Source organism: Acomys russatus, chromosome 20 (genome assembly GCF_903995435.1).
Source record: "Acomys russatus chromosome 20, mAcoRus1.1, whole genome shotgun sequence".
NCBI classification, from domain to species: domain Eukaryota; kingdom Metazoa; phylum Chordata; class Mammalia; order Rodentia; family Muridae; genus Acomys; species Acomys russatus.
Window position 1 is genome coordinate 49,169,127 of NC_067156.1, and position 10,440 is coordinate 49,179,566.

The following is a 10,440-nucleotide window of genomic DNA, read 5'->3' on the forward strand; positions in this document are numbered from 1 at the left end:
ATATGGATCTATTTGCATTCTTCTACATGCAGCCATCCAGTTTTATCAGCACCATTTGCTGAAGATGTGTATTTTTTCCAATGTGTATTTCTGCCTTTTTAAAAATCAAAATGCAGGTGTTCATAGCTGTGTGAACTTATGTCTCTGTCTTCAATTTATTTCATTGATCAACAGGTCTGTTTTTATGCCAATATCATGTTGTTTTTTTATTATTATAGTTTTTTAGTAAAACTTGAAATTGAAAATGGTGAGACTTCCTGCAGTTATTTTATTGTTAAGGGTTGTTTTTCACTATCCTAAGTTGTTTGTTGTTCCTTATGAAGCTGAAAATTGTCCATTCAAGATCTGTGAAGAATTGTGTTGGAATTTTGATGGGGATTCCATTGAATCTGAAGATTGCTTTTAGTGGGATGGATGTTTTTACTATGTTAATTCTACTGATCCATGAGCACAAGAGGTCTTTCCATCTTCTGATATCTTTCTCAATTTCTTTCTTCAAAAACTTGAAGTTTTTAATCTTATAAGTCTTTTACTTGTTTGATTAGAGTCACCCTAAGACATTTTATATTATTTAAGGCTACTGTGAAAGTTACTGTTTTCCCTGATTTCTTTTTCAATCCATTTGTCATGTGTAAATAGGAAAGGTACTGATTTTTATGAGCTAATTTTGTAGTCAGCTACTTTGTTGAAAATGTTTATCAACTATAGGAGCTCCACAGTGGGAATTTTGAGGTTACTTATGTATACTATCATATCATCTGAAAATAATGACGCTTTGACTTCTTCCTTTCCAATTTGTATCCCCTTGATTTCCTTTAGTTGGCTTTCTGCTCTAGATAAGACTTGTAGTACCATACTAAATAGATATGGAGAGATTGCACAGTCTTGTCTTATTCTTGATTTTAATGGAATTCTTTTGAGTTCCTCTCCACTTAATTTGTTGCTGGCTTTGGGCTTTCTGTAAACTGCCTTTATATTTAAGAAGATAAATTTATATGTGTATGACAATAATGAATGGGAAAAGGCCATGGATTTGAACAAGAGCAAAAATGGGTAAGTATATGGAAAGGTTTGAAGGGAGAAAAATATACAATTAATTATGTAATTATATTGTAATCCCTAAACTTAAAGAAGAGTACCTTTTTTCACTTAATATTGAAAATGGCTTTGAGAGACATGAAAAGATGCCAACTTGATTTCTAATTCAAAAAACACAAAGTCTTCACTTCTAGACAGTAGCTACAGAAATTAAAATTTCATTATAATACATTTCTTCACAGGATTGTGGAGATGCTTGGGGAAATACAGCTTTGCTGGTGTGTTTATTAGGGGTAGATTTTTGGGGCTAAAATCTTACCACCATTTCCAGTTCACTCTTTCTGCTTCATGCTTGAATTTGAAGATGTGGGCCCTCAGCTTTTGTTTCTGCAGTCATGCCTGCTGCTTGCTACCATGGATTCTTTTATTTTCCCCATGGAACCATATACCCAAATAAGATGCCTTAGCCATGGTGTTTTATTACAGCAACAGAGGATATCTTTTAGATCTGTGCTTGTCTGTGTCTCTCTTCAAAATTCCCTGCATAGCATCATGCCTACAAACTCTAAGATAGATAACTTTTTAAAGGAATCTCAGTATTTCTGTCTGCCAGCTTCTTGCCAATAAGGCTCCTTCTTCCCTTCTACTCTTTCTCCACATCAGAAGAAACAGGATTTTCATAGTTAAGATTTTGATGAGACATCAGGTGTCCACTCCTCCATGGCTGACTGAGATTGAGGAACATTCAGTTAAGTCCCTTTATCCTCTAGAGCCGTCTTCCCTAACAATGGCTGGTATTTCTCCATCCTAGTGCAAGTGACCTTGTGCCATCATTCCTCATGTTGTTAAGGACTAGCTTCTGTACAAGTTGCTTGGTTGTCTGCCAAGCAGGCAAATGTCCTTGAGTTGTATGCTGAAGAGCATCCTCTGTTTCCAGGCTTTCTTTTTTCATCTTCTGAGAGAAGGATGAGGCCAACTGAATGGATGTTCTCTTGGAATTAGAATAATTACAAGACCTCTACCCAGAATCTGTCTGTAAGCTAGATTTCCATCTCCGTTTTTCTGCTTTTAATTTGGGTATATTATCCATCAGTCCACTCTGCCATTGCTTTCATGGCATTTCTCCTCCTCAGATATTACAGGAAGCACAATTCAGACATGGTGCCAACCCAAGTAGGAAAATTGTATTAGGCCAGAATCCCTTAGGGGAGAATGGTCGGAGGCAACTAGCTGTTTATATCAGAGTACAATCAGAAGAATAGTAACTCCCCAGGAAAAGAATCCCACACATGAACAAACTGTTTTGATCTATCTCCACTCTTCATCATTTGTCCTGGACTGACTTCTAAATAGCTCACGGGAAGAGAGAAGAAGGCTCATTAACAGAGTAAGGGAAGAACTGCTCATATTTCATTCAGGAGATCCTGATAACACCCTATGAATGAATGAAGCAGTGACTATTGTGGTTTAGAACATCACTGCAGGAACATTTCAACAGAATTTAAGATAAGGAACCTTTAACAAGAGTCTTTATAAAGTTCAAGAGAACCAACAAATGCCTATCAAGGATCTTTCTCATTTATTGGAAATAATATGACAGGCATCTCTGAGATACACAGACTCAGACCACAAAGACCCAGGAAACCTACATGTGGTTATAACACGCAATGATCTAGATGTGTGAAAAACATTACAAAAAGCCAGAATATGCCTTTTGCATCAACCTTTTTGATATTTAAAAAATATTGTTTTCGAGACTTTCAGCAGGAGGAAACACATAAGAAGCTCTGCTTTTTGCCTGTGGTGCTGGAGACTAGACAGTCCATACCCACAGAGAGAAAAACAACAGCAACAACAACCACCACAACAACAAAAACCCAAAAGACAGTATGTCTCCTCTGTAAGGAGGAGAGCCACTGGGAGAATGAATTGCCTGCAATGTGAGCAGACACCAGGAAGCAGGCTCCCCCTGATGGTGAGGAGGGATAGATGCGCATGAAAACCGAAATGGCCTGAAGGCTCCCATGGACCTGAGATGCCCAGGTGTTTTTCCCCATGGGAACCCCAGAGACATCTGACAGTGGAGAATAAGCTCATTGATTGTTCTCTGGGACCTCAGTGCTATTTATTTGATTTAAATATAATATTGAGAGAAAGGACACACCACAACATCACCTTAGTTATGGGAGTGTTGGGAAAGAAGTCAAAGACAGATCTGTTTTTTCCAGCTGCTTTACTGTCAGTTGGGGATATGGTTTTAAAACAGTTGTCGGTAGGTGCCAGTGTATTGGTTCTCTTTCTTTGACTGGGCATATTTTGTAAATTAAATGACCAGCAAAAGGTAACTCCTCTCCCTAAAATTAGCATCTCATGTTATTCTAGAACATTATCTGAAACTATGGATGTCCCTCTTGGAAGTAAAACAAGAAATTTAATGACTGCTTCCTCTCAGTCCTGTGAGAAAATAAGGCACAACTAGACAACATTTACATAGGAAAAAATAAAGAATGTACACGTCTCAATATTACATTAAAGAAGCAGCATGGGACACTACTCTCAACCTAACTTAATACCTGCTAAGACAGAAAGCACCAAAGGGAACGTAGATGGTTTCTGAATTACTTTTAAATGATTTTAAATGCAATTTGATTAGCGCCTGCTACTATGTATATAATACATAAATTCTTCTAGCTAGAAGACCTTAACATGACTAATACTGATTTTCCTAATTGCCTACAAGTTATAAATAAAATTGTTTAGAATCTCCATAGCTGGTATTAAGATCTAATCCTTTACTAGCAAATGTCCTGGAATCATATTAATGATTACTTGATTCTTGATGCTCCATCCAAAGGGCTTATTCTTTGTTTATTGTTGGACAACAGCCTCCACTTTTATTTGTTTCTGAATGGCAATTCCTTTACATTATGTCATACAATTTCATTAGATTGTGCTCCTGTGTAAGTTAAAAATCCCTCCTTCTATACAGAAAAAGTATGGCTACAGACTTGCGTTGCCTTGAGTTGGAACAAGAGTTAATATTGCAATATGTGGATCACTAATTGATTGTTAATATCACATATAAATTGTGCATTGTGAACAATTATTAAGGTACTAAATCCTCTGAAAAAGGGTAAACATATAGGATCCGAGAACAGAGTCAAAATTATAACCAGCAGATTGTATATAAGATTTACTATTTCAAAAGTACAAAGTCTACTAGGTGGATAAAGGGCTATTACTCACCTAACAGTACCTACTTCTCAGTGACAGCTAAGGAAATTGGAGACATAGCAAGGTTCTATCATATCTGTACACAAAATTTTATGTCTCATGGCTAACCCTCTGCACTAAGCCCTAAAATAAACAGACTGACAACATGTGGACTACATGACCAAATGTCAGAAAGTTGTTGACACTATTAAAATTAGGATAAAGAACCACATTTGGATTTAACAAAGTGGGATGACCCTTTTAGCCTAATGCTATGAAAAATAGGCATAAAATTCAGTATTCTTACTTCAAATTTTGGATTTACCTCAAGTCTCAGTGCCATAATTTCTTTAAGGCAGTTAGACTAAAGTGATTGGCTGATCACTCAGTGAGGTGGTTTGAATAGGAATGGCCCCGCAGATTCACGTAGTCAGGTGCTTGGTCCATAGGCGTGGCCTTGTCGGAGCAGTTGGGGTCTTGTTGGAGGAAGTATGTCACTGTGTGGGCAGGCTTTGAGGTCTCCTGTGTTTAAGCTAGGCCTAGTGGGGCACTTTTTTTCTGCTTGCTGATTAAGATGTAGAACTCTCAGCTCCTTCAGCACCGTGTCTGACAACACATGGCCATATTTCCCACCATGACATTAATGGACAAAACCTCTGAAACTGCCAGCCAACTCCAATGAAGTGTTTTCCTTTATAAGAGTTGCTGTGGTCATGGTGTTTCTTCACAGTAATAGAACCCCTGACTAAGATGCTAAGTCTGAGGGCAGTTGCTGTTAGATGTGACTTGCACAAGAGCCTGAAATATTTGATTTGGATCACCCTACTACAGTGTATGTCTCCACAATGTAACAACTCCATTAGAACAAAGGGGAGATTATCGGATGACAGAAAGGAGGAGTAAACACTGTGTTGTTTCTGTATACAACACCAAAGTCAAGCTCCAAGTGTCTTCCATCCCAAATCCACCACTCTCCTACTAATGGACGATACCTGCTGCACAACTATTTGTAGCTATCGACACTATGTATGCTAGAAGAGCCAACCACAATTAGCCACCAAGAATCCTGACATGGAGCTCTGTCTGAATGACAGCAGCTTCATGGGACAAGGTGAGAGACATACCACATAAGGGGTTGTTACATTCTAGGACACAACGGCTTCTGTGATGTCTTGGTCTTTTCCTCTCTCACCTAGGTGCCTATCTTCTCAGAAAAATCAAAGGGTAGCCGTGGCTTTATGGCTTCACATGCTTAGGGACTACTTGGAAAGAAAGAGGAGTATTTAGCTCTAGTCAAAAGGGTAGTAAACATGTCCTGAGATCCTACAGGTGTTGGAAGTTGTGCATCAGCCCCATCAGATTTCAGTAATTCATTTCTCTGGTCAGCAGATACTGCAAAGAATGATATTAGAAATAAAACAAGATGGCAGATCAAGATGCAAAATGAACAGAAAAATGTAAAGACCCTGTCATTTTGCATCCTTCAATTCCACATATGAGCTTAGCTGGATTTCATTCGCACATATCCATAAGAAAAACATAACTGGACAAAGAACTAGAATTTAATAAAACCAAGCCCCCTCCACTCTTCCAAGATGGAAATATAATGACTGGGCAGTAATACACATAACAGTAGCTCTTCTACACCCAGAACCAAAACCAATTCTTCCTGATTCCCATTATGGTAAATTACAAATCATTTTGTGTTGGATTTTAAAATGTGACTGTCCCCTTGGGGTTTGGCTTCCTGATTCAGATCCAGGGGCCTCTTAATTCTTCTCCACAGGGTCTTTCAGCCACTCTTCTAGCATACCTCCATTCCTTTGTTACTCCCTGTTGACCTGCAGAACAGGTCTTCAACAGGGATCAACAGCTGCTACACTTGATAGAGACTTAAACAGATTCCCTGGAGCTTTCTTCCCTTCCTCCACTCTGGTCACTGCAGGCCACCATTAGACTGGCTGCTTCCTGTCCACAAAGTCTGTCCTCCTAGCCTATTTCTTTCTCTTTAGGACTTGGCCCTGTGATGCAGGTCCTTCCACTTCATCCTTTCAGCATTTTCTTCTATCCCATCTGCATTCCTTTGTGACTCCCTGCAGACCAACAGAATCACACACACACACACACACACACACACACACACACACACACACCGCAGAGCCTCACAGCTGTTACAGTTAGTTAGGACCCAAACTGGGGCAACAGAAGACTGTCCAATAAAGAAGAGACTAAATATCTACATCAAGAAAACCTATAAACATCATGACTACAGATATCTAGATCCCAGGGCAAAACTACACATATAAGCAACCAAGAAAATATGCCTCTCTAGGAGCTGTCAACCCTGTTGTAATAGGTTCTGAGAAAGGGATTTTAGTTGAAACACAAAACAAAGATTCAAAATAGACATTAAGAATATGTACAAAGACCTTAAAGAAGGTATAAGCAAATCTCTTAATGAAGTCCAGGAAGACACAAAGAGTTTAATGAAATGATGAAAACAATTCAAAATATGAAAGTAGAATTTAATAATAAAAAAGAATGCTTTTTTAAAAGCCAAACTGAAATACACTCAAAATGAAAAAATCAGAAATTCAAACAAAAAGCTCAGAGTTAAGCTTCATAAACAAATTACAGACACGAAGAAGAAGAAATGGATAGTTCCATCAAAGAAAAATGTTAAATCTAAAGAAAAAGAAAGCAAGAACAAACCATCCATGAAATCTGGGCACTCTGAAAAGACCAAAATCTATAAATAATATAAATAATGGTACAGCCTTCCTAAGAGTCCAATAGTGCATACTTTGGCAGTAACCAAAAGCTTTCTAATTGTATTTAAGACATGCTCAACAGAAGGGAAATCATGCCTGGTACTGAAAATCTAGCCAACTACCTGGGGCTAATTAATCATGAATCATTTAGGAGAACCTCCAACCACTGCTTGATTAAATGAACACAACTCTTAACTACATATTTACATTTATTCCAGCATATAAGTATAGCTCTTGTGCCTCCTTAAAAAGAAATGTCTCCTGTAACAGATGGAGACCATTACAAAAAATCACAATAGATCCAAATGCAGAGAACAAGTGAGAGCATAACGCTAAGCCCTAACTGATGTATATATGGAACAATACTACTCTGGCACCTACATAAGGCTCACAGATCACAGCAAAAGAGGAGGTGGACAGGCTGGAAGACACAGAGCAACAGGGAGTTTGCTCTGAGATTCCATCTCCTAGAAATGTCAGAGAAGCTACACTCATGATGCTTCTTCAGCACAGATAACCTAATCACAACCCAAAAAAAGGACCAACCCAATAGATATAATGATGTGGAAAGGAGAAAACTCATGGGGCCCCAGCCCTAGATAAGCTACAGACATCTAATTAATGCTGAGAGTGGAAAAAATAGTCTACCCTAGGCAAGAGAGTCCAGATATCAAGTGGTCAGTGCTGAAGATATGTGCATACAAGTAACACTGTAGGTGAAGGGACACTAGCCCACTTGAACATGTGCCGCTGGCAGGCCTTGCCCTTCTCTCTCATTTTTTTCTAATGGCTAAAAACCATTAGATTATATTCCTGAAGCTAGCCACCATCTGACTACCGAGGTCTAGCTATCAAAGTATTGAAGTCTAGTAATCAAAATCCCCCTTTGGCTCACCTAATTAACAAGCCCAATTAAAATTAAACACATCCTAAAGCAGAGTTTGCCATTTTACCTTTATACTGGGCCATGTCTGTCTCCTCTTTATCCAGAGGACTTAAAAAATAAGAGCCATGTTTTTGTTCCCTCTAAGAAAATACACTTTATCATAAATTATAGATACCATTATTTTACTATAAAATAATGGGGAAAAGTATTCCAGGCAAATGGAACAAATAAATAAACATGTTTAGCTATTTTAATATTTGATAAAAAGAACCTCAAACCAAAATTAATTAGAAGAGATAGTGAAGGATATGCCATACATCCTAAAATACAAATCCACTGAAATGATAGTCTAATTCCAAACATTTATCCACCAAACAATGAAGTGCCCAACTTCATAAAAAATAAATCATATTAGATCTTAATCCAAAGATTAACCTAAAGAAAATATGGGGTGATTTGATGATCCATTGTCACCAATAGACAGGTCATCCATATAAAACAAAATAGAAGTTCTGGAGCTTAACATCATAAATCAAATGGACTTAGCAGAAATCTGTAGAAAATCCCACGCAAACTTTAAAGAACTTACTTTCTTCTCAGAAGCTCATGGAACTTTCTCCAAAATTTACTACACACCATGATACACAGCAAATCTCAACAAGCTTAGAAAAATATAAGACACATCCTGAACACAAAAAAGAATGGATGAAGCCAGAATTCAATGACAAAAGAACTGACAGGAAGCACACAACCTGTGAGAACTAAACAAGACTCTGAATGAGAACGGGGTCAAGGAAAACTCAAGAAAGAAAAGTAAAGAACTGTAGAATTTAATGAAAATGTAAATACAACAGCCCAGGGCCTCAGCAAGTGGGAGTTTCTACTGTTGTCACCATGTCACTTGCAAGGCAGGAAGAATGAGAGACAGAGACAGAGAGAGACAGAGAGACAGACAGAGAAGACAGAGACAGAGGGAGGGGCAGAGAGGGGAGGGAGAGACAGAGAAACAGAGACAAAGAGAGAAACAGAGAGGCAGAGAGACAAAGAAGAAAAGTCTTGGGAAAATCACACCTGCCAGGATAGTCTACACAGAGAAACCCTGTCTTGAAAAACCAAAAAAAAAAAAAAAAAAAAAAAAAAAAAAAAAAAAAAAAAAAAAAAGAAAAAAAAAAAAAAAAAGAAATTTGTCATATCAACAAAGTGAAGCTTAATACCTTAAGAGTTATAGTTACTGAACAGAAGTGTGGACAGACTTCTTAGATTTGGGAGAGGTATACCTGGACTGGGCCTGGGTCCACCAACAGAGCCTTCTGCCATGGACAGAGAGCGCAGAACAAGTCTGTATCTTTCTCGCCATTAGTAAATATGTTAAAACATAGCAAAGCTGGAGTTCTAATGGAAGTTATGGACCTAACGCTTGGTGAACTTGATGATTTCATTATCAGTGTGAATGGGATGTTTGCTGTGCTACAGTCAGGGACAAGAGTTGGTATAGAAGCAGTTGATGCAGCCTTCCAAGCCAAAATGCTAGCTATGTTGAAACACCCAAGGAATGCCTGCAGTAGCTGTTGGCTGGCATCACAGTCACTCTGGCTTTGGTTGCTGGCCTTCTGGTTTGGATGTCAACACAGCAGAGCTTTCAAGCCTTACCAGAGAGAGTGGTGGCAGTGGGTATGGACCCCATTCCAGGTGTCAAAGTAAAGGTTGTTATTGGATGCCTTCAAAGTTGATCAGTATAATAGGCTTAGGCCATAGACCAAAACAAATGTCTTCAAATCTGGGTCACGTAAGCCATTTCTACAGGCGTTAATTCATGGATTAAACAAACATTATCACTCCATCACTTATTAATTACCAGAAAAATTAACAGAAACTGAAGATGCTATTACATTTACATAAAAAGTGTTGGATGGAAGGATGGACACTTCAGAACTATGAACACTGTGAATAGCCAAGAATTATAAGACTTTAGGAGACCAGACAACACCTGGACAGCTGACAACAAAGAATGTTAGCACAAGGATGCCATCTGAATGTCCATACGACTTCAAAGGTTTGGAGGTTTGCAGCAATGGCAGATACTGTTTCTTTTAAATGAAGCAATTCAGGAAGCTAGGTGTGAGACTTTCAGTGTATATTGCTCAGCCCTTTCTAAATCTCAGAATCTGAAGGTGAACTGTTTTCAGTCCTGGGCACCTCAAGACTCAGCTGTGCAACTACTTGTTTCTTTAGTTGGGGTTTTGCAGATTCGCAAGTTGTGCAAGAATACACTAGGGTGAACAAGTTTTGTTAAGATTCCATTTAGTATTTGAAAAAAGCAGTAAAACCAATGTGTTTTGATTGTTGCTCACAAAAGTAAAATACATTTGGAATAAAAAAAAGTACCATTCGTGCTTAGTGTACATGTTATGTATAGTAAAGTGCATATATTAGAAGGTGATAGGTTTGAAATATTTTCACAATCCAAAACACATACCTGTCATCCAGAGGAAGAATTCAAACAGTGTGTGAACTCCAGGGACCACTTGTATT

At 38.2% G+C, this 10,440-nt stretch overlaps 1 pseudogene; it reads left to right on the plus strand.

The window, feature by feature from the left end:
- Window positions 1-1,027: 1,027 nt before the first annotated feature.
- Window positions 1,028-9,859, plus strand: LOC127204279 (26S proteasome non-ATPase regulatory subunit 14-like; annotated as a pseudogene).
- The last annotated feature ends 581 nt before the right edge of the window (window positions 9,860-10,440 follow it).